Below are 24423 nucleotides of genomic sequence, written 5' to 3'. Positions count from 1 at the left end.
CAACACTTCACAAGGACACCAGATTGAAACAGGCATTGCTGTATTTGGCAGAAGTATTCAAAGAGCAGAAGTTCCTCAAATGTTCAGAGCAGGCTACAGGCGTCAGCATTGTCTGAACAGAGACAGCAGTGAGCAAGCCGTGCCCCCCAGACACAGTTAACTCCTTGTGATATGGCCAGAAGCAAGGAGGTAATCAAGTGCACTTCTGATGAAAACAATGTCCGCTCTCTAGATCACCTCTGGGAACAAGGATCCTGTAAAAAAAAAAAGAAATGGTAGGTTAGTAAGAATACAAACCAGTGTGAGCAGAAGAGTAAAAAAAAAACATCTCCTTGCATCTTCCAAGGGGTGTTGTAGGAGGGTCTAATGTGTGCTAGTTACGTAAACTCATTTGCTTCTAATTAGTCTGCTCTTCTATGGCTGCAGGGCAGAAGATTGAAAAAAATGCTGCCTTAGGACGATAAGGAATTAAGCGTTTCATGGTGAAGTCCAAGGTATGCGGGAGTACTGTCTAATAACCATTTTTCCACGCCCGGTCAAAGAAAGCACAAACTGAACATGTGATGAATTTGGGGGAAGGTTCCCCGTAAGCGTAGGCTAGAATAGTGGGGAGCTTCTTGGGGTACGACCACGCGGTCAAGTCAAAATCAGGAGTGGATCATAAAAGAGAGAAAGTATAAAGGAGAGAGACAAGCGTCTCCTCTTTTGTGAATTCACTTCTGGTTTTGACTTCCAAAACTGCATCAGTAAACCTGACCGTGTGGCCAGTACCCTTACAGCTCAGTTCCTTATTCCGACGTCGCTTAGAATCCTGGAAATAATAGTTCAACCTTTGTTTCCACGTGTGCATAGTAATCATCCAGAGCTGCTGACTAAACTACATTTCCCTTGGATCCTAAAGCGTCCTTCTGTTGGTCACAAGGGCAGCGAATGGCTTCTCTTGTGAAGTGCATGCAATGCATCCTGGGAATTGTAGTCCTGGCCATGCTTGCTGTAAGAGGAAGTAGATCCTTGAGAAACTACAACGTCCACAATGCCTACAGCGTGAAGAACTGTGCTGGCCAGTTGAAATGTAAAGCGCAGTAACTCGTCTCCAAGGGGTTCTCCTCTTGCCAGGTAGTCTGCTGCAGATCTGCTTGTTGTTTTGTCCAGCTTTAGTAATGCATGTGAATGTGACGCTTATTTTAAAAGCGGGGGAGGGCATGTATGTAATTTAATCTGCAGGGGGTGAGGGAATTGTATTGCAAGGATCTATACGCTGTAACAATCATGCATGTGTTGTCTTTGCTCTATCGTGTGTTCATATACGGCTGTGGCTCTCTCGCTCTCTCTCTTTTGTGAAACTAGAACTCCCAGCATGTCCTGAATGCCAGAAGCTGCTGGGAGCTGTAGTTTCACAACCGCTGGGGAGCCACAGGTTGCAGACCACTTTTAAATTTATTTTCTGACTTGCTTTTATTTTTTAAATCTAGCTTTTTCTGTGGCACATTGTTAGGATATGTCCATGTGGGGTATATAAACTGTAGACGGAAAACCCACAATCGCAAATCGCCGGATCTGCAAAACATGAATACGTTCCATGTTGCATCTGCAATTTTTGGGTACCTATTGACTTCAATGAGTCTGCATTTTGCGGACAAGTATAGGACATGTTCTATCTTTTTGCACAACAGACATATTGAGATGGAAAGCACATGGCTCATCCATGTGCCTTCCGCATCTGTATTTCCGTAGCCGCAAAAAGACAGGACATGTCTGCAAAATGTGGATCACTGTTCCATGAGAAGCATGGGTCCGCAATTAAAATGCAGACGGCACAAGGACCGCACCCGTATTTTACCCCACTAGACGAAAACGGTGGAAAATTTTTAGGAAACTCTGTGTCAAAATACATATTTAACAGAATTTCGATGCTGACTGTGTGTGGATTTTCCCCAGCAATATACGCAACAGATGGCTGTAATCCATATGTGGAAATTCACTTTAAAAAGTCACAGTTTTAGGCCCGTTTCACACGGGCGAGTATTCCGCGCGGATGCGATGCGTGAGTTGAACGCATTGCACCCGCACCGAATACCGACCCATTCATTTCTATGGGGCTGTTCACACGAGCGGTGATTTTCACGCATCACTTGTGCGTTGCGTGAAAATCGCAGCATGCTCTATTTTGTGCGTTTTTCACGTAACGCAGGCCCCATAGAAATGAATGGGGTTGTGTGAAAATCGCAAGCAAGTGCGGATGCGGTTAGGTGTGTCCTAAGATTGATATTTCTCCCCTGTCGTTAAACTACTTGTACCCCCCCCCCCCCCTCCATGTAATAACAACATATGACCTTATGTTGCACAATTCCTCTGTTATTCCTGTTATTAGTTATGAAAGACTTGCTGGCAGTTTTCAGTGAAGGTCCAGATGGGGGTGTCCCTGCACAGCCTGACATTATTCAATCAGTGCTGTCAACTGGTAACATCCAGCTGGACCCTTATTGCAGACTAGTAGCAATTCGTTCATAAGTTCTAGTGGGAATAATAAAGGAATGGTACAATATAGAGTCACAAGAATTGACTCCCCAGAATTGTTATTGCATGGGAAATGCAAGTTGTTACTAAGGGTACATTCACGCTTGCGGCAGGACGTATCCGGCAGGCTGGTCTCCCTGTCGGATCCGTCCTTACGCTGTTTCGCCGGACCGCCGCTCCGTCCCCATTGACTATAATGGGGACAGGGGCTGAGCTCCGGCGCAGCACGGCGAAAGCCGCCGGACTAAAAAGTCCTGCATGTCCGACTTTTTAGTCCGGCGGCTTTCGCTGTGCACCGCCGTGCTGCGCCGGAGCTCAGCCCTTGTCCCCATTATAGTCAATGGGGACGGAGCGGCGATACGGCGAAACAGCGGAAGGACGGATCCGACAGGGAGACCAGCCTGCCGGATCCGTCCTGCCGCAAGTGTGAAAGTACCTTAAACAGACATGTCCCCTTCAAGTACATGATTGCTGGGGGTCCCACCTTGGTAACCATGGTCTAGTGTTCTCTGGGTCAAGTATGGATAGGTAAATAAGTGTTGATCTTGGGACAATCCCTTTAATTTTTGCTGCTGTTTCTGTGCCGCTGGTCACTGGGGTATGCCATCCATCACGTGGCCATTGCTGCTGCCCTCCAAAGTTACGTCCTTGTAGATGAGCTGTCAGGTAGGTATGTCGGTGCCACCGGGGCTGTTGGTAGACTCTGAAGAGACCTGAGGCACTGGCGGAGCAGGACACAGGCACAATGGATGGTGGTGCATGCTGGTGCCAAGGGCACAAGCGAAAGACCCGGGCACATACCTTGCACCGCCACAGTCACATGTTGTGGATCTGGATGATGTCATCACGCAGTGATAACCACTGATCTAGGGTGCAGCAACCTTTGGCACTCCAGCGCTGCTGTGAAACTACAACACCCAGCATGCACACTTGCTCAGCTGTTCTTGTAACTCCCAAAGAAGTGAAAGGAGGATACTGGGAGTTGTAGTTTCAAAACAGCTGGAGTTCCGGAGGTTGCTGATCCCTGATCTAGAGGCTGATCTATTTTGTTATGCTTGATCTTGCTATAAAGGGGAGTTCGTCTTCCATGACCCTGTTGCCCTATCTCATGCCACAAAATTGCCACCACCTCTGTGGTTATTGAATTATACAATTTTATATCGAAGACTTCATGCACTTGGCAGAGGGGCTGTATGTCCTGGAGGCTGTAAATGTCCACATGCAGTCCTTGTAGCACCATGTGCCGCCATGCGGCTCCGCATTACAGAAGAAATCCTTATAGCAAACAATATGTCTAGCTCAGCATCTGATGGAACATGCTGCAATAAATCCTTGATGGATTCATAAGAAAGCTGACAAGTGACATAGGTAGAGGTCTACAGGTGACAGATCTGTCAGTTATGGAGGTTGTATGGAGGTCTCCTGTTGGCGTGTCCAGTGCTGGGACCCCCGCTGACTTCTATAAGCAGGAGTCTGAAGTGCTCAGCCACTTTTCCTCACTGCTGAGCGCCGTAGTGAAGACGGTCCCCTAGACCTTCTATTGAGGCCCTCTTCACTACCACACCCAGCAGAAGTGCCTCCTTCCTCCCTTCAGAGCGGTGTGCCATAAGCTAGGCAGCCCTCTCAAACTGACCAATAAAAAAGCTCCTTACTTTAAGGAGCCTTGTTATTGGTTGTTTCAGGCAGCAGCAGCATCGCTGCGCTGCCTGTGCCGTTCACAGCGCTCACTGCGCTGATGAATAGCAGTGAAAAGTCTAAGGCGTATCGGTACGCCTTAGACTTTTTCCAGGGAGTAAAATGGCCTGAACAGGCGTCTATGACGCTTGTACAGGCGTTATTGCGACCTCTGCCCCGCCCACTTTGCTTATGTTCTGTTCCGGGCCCTGCTTGCTTGACCTATGCTCAGTCAGGGCCCCCCTTCCTCCCACGCGCCGCTGATGTCCTGAGTCCAGACCCTCCCTGTCTTACCAGTCCATCCAGGCTCCTAGCTACACAGCATAGCAATAAGCGCTCTCTCATGGGCGCTGATGCACTGCACACTGGCCAATCAGCATTAGGCCCCCTGCACACGAACGTGTGCACCCCGTGGTCGTGCTGCAGCCCGCAAAATGCAGGCCGCAATGCACGAGCACAGTCCGTGGAGCAGCCGCAGCGGATCGCAAAAAGATAGGCACATGTTCTATCTTTTTGCGGAACTGAAGTACGGGACGAAACCCCACAGAAGCACTCCGTAGTTCTTCCGTGGGGTTACGTTCCGTGCTTCCGTTCCGACCATTCCGCATCCGTGATGCGGAATTCCCACGGAACGGCGCCCGTGTATTGCAGATCTGCAAATGCGGTCCGCAATACGGCAACAGGAAGCACACGTTTGTGTGCAGGGGGCCTTAAGCAGTGCAATTTTTAAGCTCAAGCACAGCAGGCTCAAGTAGACAGAACTTTGAGGGCGCAGCAGTTGTATACCGCGCTAACGCGCTGCCTTCCTGCCTCATCAGCCACCCACCGGACCGGACTGGAAAACAGTTGGTCATTGAACATAGCCAGGCCACACACACCCCAGCATCAATAAACACTTGCCTGCCCCTGATGTGTGCCACAGCCGAGCTTCCCACAGTAAGAAGAGTAAAAAAAAAAGTTCATGTGGGTATTCTTGATGGGGGAGGGCAGCAGCAAGCAAGCAGATTTCCTGTGGGGTTGGGGGGGGACACTGTAGGCTCATAGATAGAGGACTTAGGACAGTGTGCTTTCCCTCCCCCATAAACTCTGCTTGCTGATAGAGGACGGTGTGCCCAGCCAGCACAGCAGCACATTCCCACTCAGTCACCTTACAGGGTTATGCAAACTAAGCATCAACAGAAAGGAGTTATAGGGGTTATCCAACCCCTATAATGCCCCCCCAAATGCCCGGGCACCTCATACAGGTTATACTTACCAGCACCCACATCCCTCCCGAAGACTGTACTGCCGCCACTGCATCCCCCTCCCAGGCATAAGTATTACCTGTATGTGGTGCCCGGCATTTTGGGGGGCATAATAAGGGTTGGATAACCCTTTTAACCATTAAGATACCAAAGGTTTTTTTGTTTTTGCATTTAAATTTTTCTTCCCTATCTTCCTTGAGCCATAAATTTTTCCGTTCACATATCCATATGAGGGCTTATTTTTGGTGGTACAAGTTGTACTTTAATATGGCATACAATGTAGTGGGAAGCAGGCAAAAAATTCCAAACGGGGTGGAATTAAAAAAAACTATTCCTCCACCATTTTATGGGTTTTGTTCCTACGGTGTTCCCTTTGCTGCAAAACTGACCTGTGCCCTTCATTCTCTGGAATACAATCGGGGGTGGCAGCGGAGGAGCCAGGGCAGGTGGTGGGATGGGCCAGGGGTGGGTAGTGGGCAGGTGGTGGGATGGGCCAGGGGTGGGTAGTGGGCGGAGGTAGGGGGGCCCAATTCAGATTCTTGCTATGGGGCCCAATGATTTCTATGTACGCCCCTGGTTAGGAGTTCAGTACAGGGATGGCAAACACACATCTGAGGCCTGAGTGGCCCCCAACCCTTGTAAAGAAGCAGACTGGCACTCAGTGGTGTATCTTGGTTTTGTGCTGCCCTAGGCGAGACTAAACTCGGGCACCCCCCTAATATAAATTTGACCCACCCCTTCCTGTCAAGGCCAAACCCCTTTCTCTCTAAACCCCACCCCTTCCTATGTGCCATCCACAGATCCCCCCTAAAGAGTGCCATCCACGGATCCCCCTCCCCTAAATAGTGCCATCCACAGATCCCCCTCCCCTAAATGGTGCCATCCACAGATCCCCCTCCCCTAAACGGTGCCATCCACAGATCCCCCCCCTCCTCCCCTAAACGGTGCCATCCACAGATTCCCCCCTCCCCTAAACGGTGCCATCCACAGATTCCCCCCCCTCCCCTAAACGGTGCCATCCACAGACTCCCCCCCCCCCCCTCCCCTAAACGGTGCCATCCACAGACTCCCCCCCCCTCCCCTAAACGGTGCCATCCACAGATTCCCCCCCCTCCCCTAAACGGTGCCATCCACAGATTCCCCCCCCTCCCCTAAACGGTGCCATCCACAGATTCCCCCCCTCCCCTAAACGGTGCCATCCACAGATTCCCCCCCTCCCCTAAACGGTGCCATCCACAGATTCCCCCCCTCCCCTAAACGGTGCCATCCACAGATTCCCCCCCTCCCCTAAACGGTGCCATCCACAGATTCCCCCCCTCCCCTAAACGGTGCCATCCACAGATTCCCCCCCCCCCCTCCCCTAAACGGTGCCATCCACAGATTCCCCCCCCCTCCCCTAAACGGTGCCATCCACAGATTCCCCCCCCCCTCGCCTAAACGGTGCCATCCACAGATTCCCCCCCCCTCCCCTAAACGGTGCCATCCACAGATTCCCCCCCCCTCCCCTAAACGGTGCCATCCACAGATTCCCCCCCCTCCCCTAAACGGTGCCATCCACAGACCCCCCTCCTCCCCTAAATGGTGCCATCCACAGACCCTCCCCTAAACGGTGCCATCCACAGATTCCCCCCCTCCCCTAAACGGTGCCATCCACAGATTCCCCCCCTCCCCTAAACGGTGCCATCCACAGATTCCCCCCCCCTAAACGGTGCCATCCACAGATTCCCCCCCCCTCCCCTAAACGGTGCCATCCACAGATTCCCCCCCCCTCCCCTAAACAGTGCCATCCACAGATTCCCCCCCCCTCCCCTAAACAGTGCCATCCACAGATTCCCCCCCTCCCCTAAACGGTGCCATCCACAGATTCCTCCTCCCCTCCCCTAAACGGTGCCATCCACAGATTCCTCCTCCCCTCCCCTCCCCTAAACGGTGCCATCCACAGATTCCTCCTCCCCTCCCCTCCCCTAAACGGTGCCATGCACAGATTCCCCCCCCCTCCCCTAAACAGTGCCATCCACAGATTCCCCCCCCTCCCCTAAACAGTGCCATCCACAGATTCCCCCCCTCCCCTAAACGGTGCCATTCACAGATTCCTCCTCCCCCTGACGCTCACAGGAAAACATTTAAAAACAAATCAGTAGCCTAAACTTTATTCATTAGTGATGTCTTACTGTATACCTTACTCTGTCTTTCAGCTTCGGTAACAGCAGGCAGTGCAGGCGGGCGGCGCTCACTCACTGACATCACGCGCCTGCTCCTCCCACTAGGCGGCGCAGGAGCGTGACGTCAGTGAGTGAGCGCCGCCCGCCCGCACTGCCTGCTGTTACCGGAGCTGAAAGACAGAGTAAGGTATACAGTAAGACATCACTAATGAATAAAGTTTAGGTTACTGATTTGTTTTTAAATGTTTTCCTGTGAGCGGCGGGGCCCTGTATATTCTAACCCCCAGGCAAGCGTCCCTGTCACCATGGGAACGCCTGGGGGTTAGAATATACCATCGGATTTGTGTTTTCACGCTCTCACTGAGAGCGTGAAAACTCAGATCAGATGGTATATTCTAACCCCCAGGCAAGCGTCCCCGTCACCATGGGAACGCCTGGGGGTTAGAATATACCATCGGATCTTCTGAATATACCGGAGGCAGATGAGACTGATGGGACAAGGGGCAAACAAGGCATTTTGCCGCCCCATTGGCAAGTGCCGCCCTAGGCAAATGCCTTGTTTGCCTCGTGATAGATACGCCCCTGCTGGCACTACTGGAACTGCTCTGCATATGCTGCTGTCAGTGCTTGGATCTCTAGTCCCACATATTCCTTAGTGGTGCTCTGTGTCTTTAAAGAATCCATATACAATGTGTAGTAGAGCATAACATGGCACTCACCCGGGAGAAAAATCTTCTTGCTTTATTGCTTTCTGCAAGTTCATAGATATAAACATCTAGGCAGGGCCAGTTTTAGACAAAATGTGGCCCTGGGCAAAATAAAAAAATGGGGTCTACATCATGTAATAATGTTCTAAAAACACAGTCCGACGTCCGACACCCCCGCCGATCAGCTGTTTGAGGAGACGGCGCATGCGGTTCTCTGCTGCTTTCCCATAGACATAGAGCAGCAGAGCCGGACGAGAGAAGGGAGACGGCACGGGCGCACATCGTCTCCTCAAACAGCTGATCGTCGGGAGTGCCGGGTGTCAGACCCCTGCCGATCTAATATTGATGACCTATTTAAGAATAGGTCATCAATGTGAAAAAACCCAGAGAACTTCTTGAAACTACCCCCAATACTGTGCCTGTTGTGCTCCCCCCATGTCCACAAACACTATACTATACACCCGGACTGCCCTCATTAGTAATGGTGCCCCCCAATAGTGTTAATACTCCCCAAGATAGCCCCCATTAATAGCAAAGCCCTCCATATTGCGTCAAATAATAATAACGCCCCTGCAGTACTCTAGTAGTAATAATATAACCATTATGCTCCCAGTGGCTCTAATGTTCCCACTAGTTCCAATATATAACGCTTCCCCCCAAAGTGCTAATATATTAGGGATCGACCGATATTGATTTTTTTAGGGCCGATACCGATAATTTGTGAACTTTCAGGCCGATAGCCGATAATTAATACCGATATTCTGGGAATTTTCATTTTTGAAAAAAAAAAAATAATTCACACAAATCTGAGGTTGGTCAAATGCCAACTTTGTATAAAAAAATGGGAAAAGTTGTCTTTTGCCAAGATATTTCTCTCACCCAGCATGGGTATATGTAAAATGACACCCCAAAACACATTCCCCCAACTTCTCCTGAGTACGGCGATACCAGATGTGTGACACTTTTTTGCAGCCAAGGTGGGCAAAGGGGCACACATTCCAGAGAGCACCTTTCGGATTTCACAGGCCATTTTTTACACATTTTGATTGCAAACTACTTACCACACATTAGGGCCCCCAGAATGCCAGGGCAGTATAACTACGCCACAAGTGACCCCATTTTGGAAAGAAGACACCCCAAGGTATTCCGTGAGGGACATGGCGAGTTCCTAGAATTTTTTATTTTTTGTCACAAGTTAGCGTAAAATGATGATTTTTTGGGGGATTTTTTTTTCTTTCTTACAAAGTCTTATATTCCACTAACTTGCGACAAAAAAATTCTAGGACCTCGCCATGCCCCCCACGGAATACCTTGGGGTGTCTTCTTTCCAAAATGGGGTCACTTGTGGCGTAGTTATACTGCCCTGGCATTTTAGGGGCCCATATGTCTGAGAAGTAGTTTGCAATCAAAATCTGTAAAAAATGACCAGTGAAATCCAAAAGGTGCACTTTGGAATGTGTGCCCCTTTGCCAACCTAGGCTGCAAAAAAGTGTCACACATCTGGTATCGCCATACTCAGGAGAAGTTGGGGAATGTGTATTGGGGTGTCATTTTACATATACCCATGCTGGGTGAGAGAAAAATCTTGGCAAAAGACAACTTTTCCAATTTTTTTATACAAAGTTGGCATTTGACCAAGATATTTATCTCACCCAGCATGGGTATATGTAAAATGACACCCCAAAACACATTCCCCAACTTCTCATAAGTACGGCGATACCACATGTGTGACACTTTTTGCAGCCTAGATGCGCAAAGCGGCCCAAATTCCTTTTAGGAGGGCATTTTTAGACATTTGGATCCCAGACTTCTTCTCACGCTTTAGGACCCCTAAAAAGCCAGGGCAGTATAAATACCCCACATGTGACCCCACTTTGGAAAGAAGACACCCCAAGGTATTCAATGAGGGGCCTGGCGAGTTCATAGAATTATTATTTTTTTGGCATAAGTTAGCGGAAATTGATTTGTTTTTTCTCACAAAGTCTCACTTTCCGCTAACTTGGGACAAAAATGTAAATCTTTCATATACTCAATATGCCCCTCAGCGAATACCTTGGGGTGTCTTCTTTCCAAAATGGGGTCATTTGTGGGGTGTTTGTACTGCCCTGGCATTTGAGGGTCTCCGCAATCATTACATGTATGGCCAGCATTAGGAGTTTCTGCTATTCTCCTTATATTGAGCATACAGGTAATGAGATTTTTTTTTCCGTTCAGCCTCTGGGCTGAAAGAAAAAAAATGAACGGCACAGATTTCTTCATTCGCATCGATCAATGTTGATGAAAAAATCTCTGCCCAAAAAAAAAAGGAGGGGAAAGGCGTCTGCCAGAACATAGGAGCTCCGCCCAACATCCATACCCACTTAGCTCGTATGCCCTGGCAAACCAGATTTCTCCATTCACATCAATCGATGTGGATGAATAAATCATAGCCGGGATTTTTTTTTATATATATATATATACAAAGTGTTTGCCAAAGCATAGGAACACCGCCACCTCCTCAGCTCATATGCCTCGGCAAACGTATCTTTTACTGCAGAGGAGAAATCTAGTCTTGCAGCGCGCATACACCGACTTGTGTGTAATCTGACAGCAGCGCAATGCTTCTGTCAGAATGCACATCAGTGCTGCAGCTAGTCGATCGGTTGGTCCACCTGGAAGGTAAAAAAAAAAAAGAAAAAACCAGGCCTGCAACGCAATAAATTTTATTAACTTTATAATAACTTTTGAACAGAACATATAAACTTTAACTTTTTGAACTGAACGTTAACCTTTTTGCTTACTGGTGATTTTTTTTGATTTTTATTTTTTACCTTTATAGGACAAACCTCTCCTTCCCCATGGGACAATGTGCAAAGCGCAAATCGCCCAAAGATGTGGCAAAGTACATTATGCACTTTGTCCCAGGTGAAAGGAGAGGTTTTCAGCAGCTCTGTGTGTAAATGGGCCCTAATAGCCCTGCGTGCCTGTCCTTGTGAGATGTGATCCCTATGCTAGGTGTACCTATGTGTGGTACTTCCGGAAACACTCCCCTAAGCATAGGGTAGGGTGGTCAGGGCAGTCAGGACAGAAATAGCGGGTGTCACGCCTTATTCCACTCCTGCTACAGACACAACATTTTTTTTCGGGGTGACGGATGGGTTGAGGTACCAGCAACGACATTGGGGAAATGTCGCTTGTGTAGACGGCTAACTACACTGGTGGATGGGGCCACGGAACCTCCTGGATACAGGAGGTTCTCGATGATCTCTTCCTGAAATTTGAGGAAGGATCCAGTTCTCCCAGCCTTACTGTAGAGAACAAAACTATTATACAGAGCCAATTGAATCAAATATACAGACACCTTCTTATACCAGCGTCTGGTGCGTCGGGAAACTAAATACAGAGACAACATCTGGTCATTGAAGTCCACCCCTCTCATGTGAAGGTTATAGTCGTGGACTGAGAGGGGCTTTTCAATGACACGGGTTGCTCACTCAATTTGTATTGTCGTGTCTGCGTGAATGGAGGAGAGCATGTAAACGTCACGCTTGTCTCTCCATTTCACACAAGGCAGCCCTCTCCCCCCTTGCAAGACGGGTGGTAACGAGCCGTTGGGGGAAGCCTGCGCGACTAGTTCGCGCGGTGCCACAGCAGCCAATCTGTTCTAGAAACAAATGCCTGAAGAGGGCCACACTTGTGTAGAAATTGTCCACATAAAGATGGTACCCCTTGCCAAATAAGGGTGACACCAAGTCCCAGACTGTCTTCCCACTGCTCCCCAGGTAGTCAGGGCAACCGACCGGCTCCAGGGTCTGATCTTTTCCCTCATAGACACGAAATTTGTGGGTATAGCCTGTGGCCCTTTCACAGAGCTTATACAATTTGACCCCATACCGGGCGCGCTTGCTTGGGATGTATTGTTTGAAGCCAAGGCGCCTGGTAAAATGTATTAGGGACTCGTCTACGCAGATGTTTTGCTCTGTGGTATACAAATCTGAAGTGGTCTATGAGTGGCCGAATTTTGTGGAGCCGGTCAAAAGCTGGGTGGCCTCTGGGACGAGAGGTGCTATTGTCGCTAAAGTGCAGGAAACGCAGGATGGTCTCAAATCGTGTCCTGGACATAGCAGCAGAGAACATTGGCATGTGATGAATCGGGTTCATGGACCAATATGACCGCAATTCATGCTTTTTAGTTAGACCCATGTTGAGGAGAAGGCCCAGAAATTTTTTATTTTGGAAACTTGGACTGGTTTCCACCGGAAAGGCTGGGCATAAAAGCTTCCCGGGTTGGCGGTTATAAATTGTGTGGCATACCGATTTGTTTCTGCCACAACTAAGTCCCAGAGCTCCGCAATCAAGAACAGCTCAAAAAATCCCAGGGCCGAACCGATCTGAGCTGTCTTAACCCGAACTCCAGACTGGGCAGTGAAAGGGGGAACTAATGGTGCGGCTGAAGTTGGGGACTGCCAATCGGGGTTTGCCAGCACCTCAGGGATTCTAGGGGGTCTACGGGCCCGTCTGCGATGGCTGCGACGGGGTAACTAATGCACGTGCCACCGTACCAGCCTCAACTGCCCTTCTGGTGCTCGCCACTTCACCATGTTCTACGGCAGTGCTGGTACTAGGTCCAGGATGGGCTGCGCTGCTGGTGTATGCCTCACCATGTAATCCGACAGCGCCAGCCCCACTCTGCTGCCCTTGAAGCGGATCCTGCGCAACCTGTGGCCTAGCAACACAGGGCCGGGTACGCCTGGTGGTATCAGGGACCTCAACCTCCTCGTCCGAACTTTGGGTCAGAGAGCCACTGCTTTCTACAGGTTCATATTCTGACCCGCTAGATTCATCAGAGGAGGGTTCCCATTCCTCATCCGACTGGGTCACAAGCCTGTAGGCCTCTTCAGAAGAATACCCCCTGTTTGACATTTGGGCAACTAAATTTAGGGGTATTCCCTGAGACTACCCAAGAAAAAAAGCAAGCCTGTCTTACAAATGGGAGGCTAGCGAAGTACCGGAGGCCGCTGCGGTTGATAAAAAATATCAAAACTGATTTTTTTTTTATCGCCGCAGCGCTTGTAAAGTGAATGTGCAGTGATCAAAAAAATAAATAATTTTGTCACTGCGGCGGGGCGGGCGTGGGTGAACGCACGTGTGGACGACCGATCAGGCCTGATCGGGCAAACACTGCGTTTTGGGTGGAGGGCAAACTAAAGTGACACTAATACTATTATAGATCTGACCGTGATCAGTTTTGATCACTTCCAGATACTATAAAAGTACAAATGCTGATTAGCGATACGCTAATCAGCGAATAACGGACTGCGGTGCGGTGGGCTGGGCGCTAACTGATCCCTAAACTACCTAACCAAGGGGCCTAAACTATCCTAAAACCTAACGGTCAATACCAGTGAAAAAAAAATTTGACAGTTTACACTGATCACTTTTTTCACTTTCACTAGTGATTGACAGGGGCAAGAAGGGGTGATCAAGGGGTTAATTGGGGTGCAGGGGGTGATCTGGGGCTAAAGTGTAGTGTTTGGTGTACTCACTGTGAAGCCTGCTCCTCTGCTGGATCCAACCGACGAAAAGGACCAGCAGAGGAGCAGGGAAGCCATATAACACATCATATTTACTAATATGATGTGTTAGCTGGCTTCTGATTCGATTTTTTAAAAATCAGCAACCTGCCAGCGACGATCATTGGCTGGCAGGTTGCTGACGAAATACTGCTTTAACTTTTGCCGGCCCGCGATGCGCATACTCCTTTAACTTTTGCCGGCCCGGCTCAGACCGAAATCTCGTGTCTCGCGAGAGGATACACGGATGCGTCCAGGAGGAATGAATCAACCACCTTCCGGACGCATCCGTGCGTTCGGCGGTCGGGAAGCAGTTAATATCAGAGCACATTACAGGGGGACGTATAAGAGGATGGGACTACAACTCCCAGCATGTCTAAGCCGTTATAATGTAATATTAGAGTACATTACAAGAGGAGGTATAAGAGAAGACTACAACTCCCAGCATGTCCAAGCAGTTATTATGTAATATCAGAGTACATTATAAGAGGCGGTATACAACTCCCAGCATATCCAGGGTGTTGTAATGTACCCTGATATTATATAATAATGGCCTGGACATGCTGAGAGTTGTAGTCCTCTCCTCGTACCGCCTCTTGTAATGTACTCTGACATTACATAAAAGGAGGTATAAGAGGAGAGGACTACAACTCCCAGAATTTTCCTGGCACTTATATTGAATCCATACTACTTCACATGCATGGCTGGTCTTGTTCTTCTTCTTCATCACTTTACTGCACTGCTGAGCTCCGCCTCCTGTTCTGGTCACATGATGGTGAGGTCATCGCAGGTCCTTCATCTCCTCTTCTCTGCTGAGCTCCGCCTCCTGCATCTGACATTATCGCAGGTCCTGTCAGCACTAGGTAATGATTTCTCTTACAAGTGAGGGAGGTGACCGTACACTGCATTGTAAAGTGCAGCTGTTCAGCTGGCCGCCGTTTGCTTCTTCGGATGCTCAGCTGAAGCAGGGGGCCCAGTGAGACCTCTCCAGACCCCCCATTAGACCTCCATATCAGACCTCAGATCAAACTGTAAAATAATAAAATAACTTGCCTCTCCTGCCGCCACTCTCCGTGCCCTGGCTGTCTTCTCTTCTCAGGGCCCGCGCTTAGGGGCCTAGTCATAAACACGACCACTGCGACCCCAATAGTTACGCCAGTGCGCATTTGGCCAATAACGCCTCCATGTTGCTCACACATGTGGTCGATTAATCTCGGTGCTCCCACCTTAGTTCTAAGTGAGCGTGTATGCTCGCCAAAGTGAACCTGCATCTCCCTATTGTTTTCCCTATATAATATAAACCACATGTGCATATAATGGCATACACTACATAGTTAGGCTACCTTCACACTAGCATTATAGTTTTCTGGTATTGAGATCCATTATAGGGGTTTAATACCGGGAAAAAAACCACTTCAGTTTTGTCCCTATTCATTGTCAATGGGGGAAAAACTGAACTGAACAGAACGGAATGCTCCAAAATGCATTCTGTTCCGTTCAATTGCGTCGCCAGACCGGAGAGCAAACCGCAGCATGTTGTAGTTTGCTTTCCGTCCTGCGATGTGGAGCAAGATGGATCCGGCATGACCCCCAATGCAAGTCAATGGGGACGGATCCATTTTCTTTGCCACAATCTGCCACAATAGAAACGGATCCGTCTTGGCTATGTTAAAGATAATACAACCGGATCCAATCATAACGGATGCAGACAGTTATATTATCAGTGACAGAAGCATTTTTACTGAGCCCTGCCGGATCCAGCAGAAACATTAGTGTGAAAGTAGCCTTAATCTTACAGGTATATGTTTAATGTATGCAGGGTGGGCACTATCATATCACAATAAGGAGTTAGTAGCTGTACTCTTCCTAAATTCTCTAGTATGAATCATTCCTTCTTTTATCTGTTTCAACATCTAGAAACTGTAGGACATTACCTCCAAACTGTGATGTAAAAAACATATTACAATTGTTATTATTTAGGTATGTCATAAACTTGGTGAATTCCTCCTCCGACCCTGACCAAACCGCAAACACGTCATCAATGTATCTCAAATATAACTTGATATACTGTACATATGGATTCCTAATATCATAAGTCTTGTCATCTTCAAATTCCGCCAGGAACAGGTTAGCGAAAGTGGGCGTCTGAACAGCGACCTAACTGGTTAAGACGCATGATGCCAAAGGGTAATCATCGTTGTGGTCAGTGTCGTTTTTGCAACAATTTATTAAAGGGATCATATGTAAAATTGGGCAATAGTGAATTTTTTTTAAAGAAGTGTTTTTATCTGTAAGACTAACTATGTAGTGTATGCCATTATATGCACATGTGGTTTATATTATATAGGGAAAACAATCAGGGCGATGCAGGTTCCCTTTGGCGAGCATACACGCTCACTTAAAACTAATTGGAAGCACCGAGATTAATCGACCACATGTGCGAGCAACATGGAGGCGATATTGGCCAAATGCAGTTTTGTGGTTTGTTTCATTTAGAACAGCTAACAAAAGGAGGAGATAGAGAAAGAATTTTATTGCAAAAGGAGGCAGAAATTATCATAAAAACCAGAGTTTTGGGCTCTCTAGGGTTAAATGACAGGAATGACCTTAGTGTGTTTTTATGAAATATCTTGCAATACTTTAAAGTTAGGGTGAAATTCCCGGTCTCTGATACACATTTTTATCTTTGTTTTTAGTGCTATGATTTGTATCATGTGCTGTATAATGTGGTAATTAAGTGACTTTAAGGGGCGTGCCACAGTTTGTGTGGGAAGGCCAGACGAAGTGCAGGTATGCACGAAACGTCTGTCACCTAGATGTTCATGTTTATGTAACCCGCAGAAAGTAATAAAGTAAGAAGATTCTTACTCACGGGTGAGTGCCGTGTTATGCTCTACTAAACATTGTATATGCCCCCAACCCTTGTATTGCCACACCATAAACACTAACAATACCTTTAAATAGTGACTAAATCATATTACCATACTATTACTGTACAAAGCCCACTATACAAAGACGGCATCACCCTCATATAGTGATCATATAGAGGTGGGTGCTAGGATTACACAAGCTGTGGAGTCGGGGTCGAGGCTAGTTTTGTGGGTAGTCGAAATTTACTGACTGACTAAAGCTTAAAAATATTCTGTTATTATGTTCTCTCCTGTCCTTATACTATAAACTGTGATAAGCAAGGTGTTCTAGAGGTGATAGATAATCAGTTCTCAATTCCCCTATGTTCTCTCCAGTCCTTATACTATAAACAGTGATAAGCAGGTGTCACGGATGAGGTATATGAGGAAACACCACACTGACAACCAGGAGGGAAAGGGAAAGCCACTAGGCCTCAACGCTAGGGAAAGGAAAAGGTCACCTCCTAGAGAACCCTACTCCTGGCCCTGATTCCTAACCATATGGGCACCCCTTGAAGGTAAGAATGCCCATTCCCTGGAACCTGGGACCCTGGAGACCCTAAAGATCCCTAAAGATATTGGCAGGGCTGAGACAACCCGTTCCTTCCCAGATTAAGATACAAGCGTCTCCCTAGTAACAACCAACAAGAATGGGAAAACAAAACACGAACAAACGCGACACTTAATTTTTGTAGTGAGATGGACAAGCAGGAACTCCACAGAGGACCCCTTCTACGGTTGACCTCCGGGCACCCAGGACTGACCTTATCAGGATGAGCTCTCTGAAAGGCCTTCACAAGACAATTAGCATTAACATTGGCTGCTGGAACCCACATCCTCTCCTCTGGTCCGTACCCTTTCCAGTGGACGAGATAATGGAGGTATCTATGGAGAACTCGGGAGTCCACAATCCTGTTGATCTGAAATACTAAATTACCGTCCACCATGACAGAAGCGGGAGACAAGGAGGATGGCTCAACAGGTTTGACACATTTCTTCAACAACGACTTATGAAATACGTTATGAATTTTCAAAGCCTGAGGAAGTGATCTTATAAGGACCAATAAATCTTGGCCCCAAATTCCAAGAAGGTACCTTAAGCTTAATGTTTCTTGTGGACAGCCACACAGAATCACCCACTCTCAGGTCCTGTAATGCCGCCGACGCGACGGCCTTTTCTTCATCTGCCGCGCTCCTTGCGTTCCACCGTGGAACGCGGAAGACGCGCGGGGGCTCCAGGTTGTGACGCGGCGGCTGCGTTCCACGGTGGAACGCGGAAGTCGTCCGGGCCAATCAGAAGGTCCTATGACACTTCCTGCTGCTATTTAAAGGGGCTGGTGAGGCGGCATGGCGTGCTGTGATTGTAGTCGGTACGCCTGCTGCCTCACCACCTGTGTTTGGGACATCAAGAGATCGAAGCTTGCACGTCTCCCTCACTGTCATCTGGGAGACGGATCCGCACCGCAACCGGACCCGCTCCAGCTACCCCGCTGACATCTGCGCGACGGATCCGCACCGCAACTGGACCCGCGCCAGTAACCCCACTGCCAGCTGGAAGACGGACCCGCTTAGGAACCGGACCCTTCTCATCTCCTCACTAACATCAAGAAGACGGATCCGCTCTGCCCTGAAACTACGGTCTCCAAGGGAGTCTCCACCATCGCATAGCCGCTGCCAATCGCAAGTACCCTCTCTGTGAGAGAGCACCTCTCCTTACTTACATACAGGCTGAGATAACTGTGTAGGTCCCTTGTTGAGTGGCCTCTGTTAACCCCGCGGCAGCTACCACATTCTCGTATGCTAAACACCTACCCGCAGTCTATGAAGCAATAGAACTGCGCCGTCCAGAGTTGTTTTCTCCTGATCACGTGATGGTAGAATCTCAAACTCACCGTTGAGGTTGTGAGTGACGCCTGAGATTCATATCTGATTGATCCTAATAAATCCGCAGTTGAGATCCACTGTTGAAAAATTGTAGGCGTGACAGTATCACAGCACCCCGTAAGATGGATCCAGCGGAACTCGCTAGACATATGGTTTCTTTGTCCCAGAGAGTCGAGACCCTGTCTGCCTCTGTGCAGGACCTGCAGCTGGAGAACCAAAGATTGCGTACTTTGGTTAACCAAAACGCAGGTGCTGCACCTCCCAGAGAGGGACCTGAACCCAAGGTCTGTGCCCCCGAACCCTTCTCCGGGGATAGGAAACTATTCCGTCAGTTCATAAGTTCGTGCAGACTCATGTTTGATCTGCGGCCACGCACTTATTACAATGACCGTATAAAGGTTCTCACACTCATTTCCTACCTTAAAGGGGAACCCCGAGCCTGGGCCGAGACCTACTTTGATGAAGAGGATGAGGTCCTAGATTCCTTCCCCAGATTCATGGAGGCCATGGCACTCCTCTATGATGACTCCAGTAAACAATTGACCGCAGAGACTGCCATCAGAGCACTTAAACAAGGCCGCCGACCAGTCGAAGATTATATAGCCGAGTTTAAACGGTGGGCCTAGGGAGACGGAGTGGAATAATCTCAGCCTCCGTAACCAATTCCGCCTCGGCCTTTCGGAGGCCTTGAAAGATGAGATTGCCCGAGATGAGTTACCCCCCACCTTAGACGACCTTATCCAACGCTCTGTTACAATTGACCGCCGCCTTCGTGAACGGAGAGCAGAGAGAGTCTTTACCCCCACACCAGCTGTAAGAGGAGCCAGATCTACCCCTAAAGAGGAGCCAATGGAGCTGGGAACCTTGCGAGGACCCCTCACGCCGGCTGAAAAGGCAGGAGACGCACGCTGAACCTATGTCTCTACTGTGCCTCCCCTGACCACGTAGTAGACGACTGCCCGGCGGTTAAAAAGAAGACAGAAGGTAGGGAGATACATATCTGTAAATTGACACATAGTCTCTGCCACCGCAATTCTTACATATACATTTCTCTCAGCTTACAGTGGGATACCGAGAGGATTATCGTCAAGGCCATGATAGACACCGGAGCCTGTGGCAACTTTATAGATTCACACCTGGTTAAATCCAATAAAATACCCCACACCTTGAAGCAGAACCCGGTCTCAATTACTTTTTTAGATGGGTCCACATCCCCTTCTGGACCCATCTCTCACCACACCCAACCATTACTCGTGGCCTGTGGAGAGGGTCACATCGAACACCTTATGTTTGATGTAATTTCCTCTCCCATGTTCCCTGTAGTATTGGGACTTCCCTGGATCAGACTGCACCAACCCTCTCTCCTCTGGCCTAAAGGGGAGGTACAGTTGGATTCCCACTACTGTACCTCCACTTGTTATCCAAACACTGCACTCATGCAGATCGCTCCCACGGGGATACCTCCCCATCTCGCTGAATTTGAAGACGTTTTCAGCCAATCAGGTGCAGCCACACTTCCCCCACATAGACCCTATGACTGCCCTATAGACCTCATTCCAGGCAGTCCTCTTCCTACGGGCCGCATTTATCCGCTTTCCCAACCCGAATTAGTCCACCTGAAGGCCTACTTAGACGAGAACTTAAAAAAGGGTTTCATAAGGCCCTCAACCTCACCTGCTAGTGCAGGGATGTTCTTTGTGAAAAACAAAGATGGCGGATTAAGGCCAATAATTGATTACAGGGGTCTCAACAAAATTACCATAAAAAAACGCTACCCTCTTCCACTCATCCCCGAACTGATCGAGAGGTTACAATCATCCCGTATTTTCACCAAACTCGACCTCAGAAGCGCATATAACTTGATCAGGATCCGGGAAGGAGATGAGTGGAAGACGGCATTCAGAACCAGATACGGACTGTTCGAGTACATGGTAATGCCTTTCGGGTTGTGCAATGCCCCGGCAACGTTCCAGCATTTCGTTAACGACATCTTTCGAGATCTGCTGGACGTCTGCGTGGTAATCTATTTGGATGACATTCTGGTGTACTCGGACAGTCCTACCGACCACAGGAGGCACCTAAGATGGGTGCTGTCCCGTCTTCGGGTCCACTCCCTTTTCGCTAAATTAGAGAAATGTATCTTCGAACAGCCTTCCATTTCCTTCCTGGGATATCACATCTCCCCCCAGGGGATTCAAATGGATCAGTCCAAAGTGGAATGCATCCAGGCCTGGCCTGTGCCCCACACACGCAAAGCACTCCAACGATTTCTAGGCTTTTCCAACTATTACCGGAAATTCATAAAAAATTCTCAGAGATAGTAAAACCCTTGACAAGACTAACCAGTACTACAATACCCTATACATGGTCCTCCGACGCCCAAAAGGCGTTCGAAATACTCAAACAGAGATATACCTCAGCTCCCATACTCCAATTGCCCAACCCCGATTTCCATTTTGTTCTAGAGGTTGATGCTTCCCACCTCGCCATTGGAGCAGTTCTATCGCAACAACCATCCCTTTCTGATCCCTTGCACCCAGTTGCATACTACTCCCGAACTCTCAATACTGCTGAAAAGAATTACCCCATTGGGGAAAAGGAGCTGCTAGCTATTAAGGATGCTCTGGGCAACTGGAGACATCTTTTGGAAGGAGCCAAACATCCCATCATGATCTACACTGACCACCGCAATTTACAGTTCCTCAAAACTTGTAAAACCATGTCGGCAAGGCAAGTACGGTGGAGCCTTTTTTTTGATCGTTTTGATTTCCATATATCTTACAGACCAGGTTCCAAAAACACAAAGGCTGACTCTCTCTCCAGGTTATACGAGGAGAGTACTGACACAGAACCTCCTGCCCTACTACTTCCGGCCAACCGGTTCGTGGGTCTCACCACGGGATTCAAGGAGCTCTTGAAACATACTCCCTCTGAAGGGGATCCTCCTGCTCCTCCGGGGTTGACAACAACCGATGGATTTCTTTTCAAAAACGACAAACTTTACATCCCTCCTAGAATGCAACCTTCTGTCATTCGACTCATGCATGACACACCCCTAGCGGGCCACCCAGGCATCACCAAAACCTTGGAGCTTGTACGCAGAAAATTCTGGTGGCCAGACATGACCAAATCCATCCACGAATATGTCTCCACCTGTGATGTCTGTGCCTCTACCAAAACCGACAGAAAGCCTCCCTATGGGTTACTGATGTCACTAGAAACACCCAGCAGACCTTGGCAGATGGTCTCTGTCGATTTTATAGTCGACCTCCCTCGCTCAGAGGGTTGCAACACCATCATGGTTACTGTCGACCTACTAACCAAAATGGCTCACTTCTCCCCACTTAAAAAATTACCATCTTCCAAAGAAACCGCCCAAACTTTCCTCAGTCAAGTCCTTCGATTGCACGGTTTACCCTCCGTAATTATTTCCGACAGGGGCAGTCAGTTTGTATCAAAATTTTGGAAGGCACTTTGCACAGCCCTCCAAATTGATCACAGAATGTCAACCGCATACCACCCACAAACTAACGGCCAAACAGAGCGAGTAAACCAGTGTCTAGAACAATACATTCGATGCTATTGCAGCCATCTCCAAGATGACTGGTTCGATCTACTGCCTCTCGCCGAGTTTGCATACAACAATTCAATGAACTCCTCCACTCAATACTCTCCTTTCTATGCAAACTACGGTTTCCACCCCACCAACCTGCCCCCTGATTACTTACCCGGGAACGTTCCTGCAGTTCAGGACTATCTCGAATGTCTAAGAGAGACTTCCCTTACAATACAAGGTAACCTAAAGACCGCAAAGGAGCGACAAAAAAGACATTATGACACTCGACACTCTAATCCCCCCGCATACTGTGTGGGAGACATGGTGTGGTTGTCTACGAGAAATCTCCGCCTTAACGTGCCCGCTAGGAAACTCGGTCGTCAGTACATCGGGCCATTTCCCATCGAGAAAGTCCTGAATCAAAATGCGGTTCGCCTAACTCTTCCTCCCGACTGGAAAATCCATCCCTCCTTCCATGTCTCCCTGCTTAAACCGTACAAACCTAACCGACTCCCCCTTAGAGCCTTCCCCCCTGGCCCCCCAATTCAGGTCCAGGGTGAGGTTGAGTACGAAGTCGACAAGATACTCGACTCCCGTAAAAGAGGATCATCTATACAGTATCTCATACGATGGAAGGGTTATACTCCTGCGGATGATTCTTGGGAAGACTCGCGGGACGTACATGCTCCTAGATTGACCCGTTTGTTCCATCGTAGGTATCCTGATCGGCCTACTCCCAGGGAGAACTCCGGAGGCGTTCCTTTGAGGGGGGGATACTGTAATGCCGCCGACGCGACGGCCTTTTCTTCATCTGCCGCGCTCCTTGCGTTCCACCGTGGAACGCGGAAGACGCGCGGGGGCTCCAGGTTGTGACGCGGCGGCTGCGTTCCACGGTGGAACGCGGAAGTCGTCCGGGCCAATCAGAAGGTCCTATGACACTTCCTGCTGCTATTTAAAGGGGCTGGTGAGGCGGCATGGCGTGCTGTGATTGTAGTCGGTACGCCTGCTGCCTCACCACCTGTGTTTGGGACATCAAGAGATCGAAGCTTGCACGTCTCCCTCACTGTCATCTGGGAGACGGATCCGCACCGCAACCGGACCCGCTCCAGCTACCCCGCTGACATCTGCGCGACGGATCCGCACCGCAACTGGACCCGCGCCAGTAACCCCACTGCCAGCTGGAAGACGGACCCACTTAGGAACCGGACCCTTCTCATCTCCTCACTAACATCAAGAAGACGGATCCGCTCTGCCCTGAAACTACGGTCTCCAAGGGAGTCTCCACCATCGCATAGCCGCTGCCAATCGCAAGTACCCTCTCTGTGAGAGAGCACCTCTCCTTACTTACATACAGGCTGAGATAACTGTGTAGGTCCCTTGTTGAGTGGCCTCTGTTAACCCCGCGGCAGCTACCACATTCTCGTATGCTAAACACCTACCCGCAGTCTATGAAGCAATAGAACTGCGCCGTCCAGAGTTGTTTTCTCCTGATCACGTGATGGTAGAATCTCAAACTCACCGTTGAGGTTGTGAGTGACGCCTGAGATTCATATCTGATTGATCCTAATAAATCCGCAGTTGAGATCCACTGTTGAAAAATTGTAGGCGTGACAGGTCCGGACCATTCATACGTCTCCTGTCAGCCACACGCTTATACTTGTTGCCCATCTTTTTCATCCTATTTTGAATTTTCCGCCAAATAGAAGACAAAGAAAAGGAAAATCTTTCCTCCTCAGGAATACCGGAAGTTTGAGAACCAGAAAATGTGCCAAACTGCAGATGGAACCCATATGCCCTCAAAAACGGCGACTTTTCAGTGGACTCCTGTCCACGGTTATTATTGGCAAACTCTGCTAATGAAAAGAATGAAGACCACTCCTCCTGGTTCTCCAAAAAAAAGCATCTCAAGCAAGTCTCCAGATTCTGATTGGTGCGCTCACTCTGTCCGTTCGACTGAATGGACAGCCTGAGGATGAAAAGCCGAAGAAAAGGACAATTGCACCCCCAGCTGAGTACAGAACGCTTTCCAGAATCTGGAAACAAACTGAGTCCTCCTATCAGACACCACATAAGAGGAAATGCCATGTAGTTTCACAATGTTATCAACAAACACCTGTGTAAGAGTTTTGGCCTTAGGTAGAGCAGGTAATGCTATAAAATGTGGCATCTTACTAAAACGATCAACTACCACCAGAATCCCGTTTCTTTTCTGCAGAAT

The 24423-nt window shown here is 48.7% G+C and overlaps 1 protein-coding gene across 2 annotated transcripts in view; it reads left to right on the top strand.

The window, feature by feature from the left end:
• Positions 1 to 998: 998 nt before the first annotated feature.
• Positions 999 to 24423, top strand: part of TMLHE (trimethyllysine hydroxylase, epsilon) — a 61079-nt gene continuing 37654 nt past the window's right edge. Inside the window, exon 1 of one of the 2 annotated variants that reach the window (XM_044305964.1) lies at positions 999 to 1116. The gene's annotated coding sequence lies outside the window, so the exon portion shown is untranslated. The remainder of the gene's footprint in view (positions 1117 to 24423) is intronic. The other variant, XM_044305965.1, reaches the window with a different exon arrangement.

This window comes from Bufo gargarizans, chromosome 9 (genome assembly GCF_014858855.1).
Source record: "Bufo gargarizans isolate SCDJY-AF-19 chromosome 9, ASM1485885v1, whole genome shotgun sequence".
Taxonomy (NCBI): Eukaryota; Metazoa; Chordata; class Amphibia; order Anura; family Bufonidae; genus Bufo; species Bufo gargarizans.
This window is presented reverse-complemented; position numbering and strand designations above follow the sequence as displayed.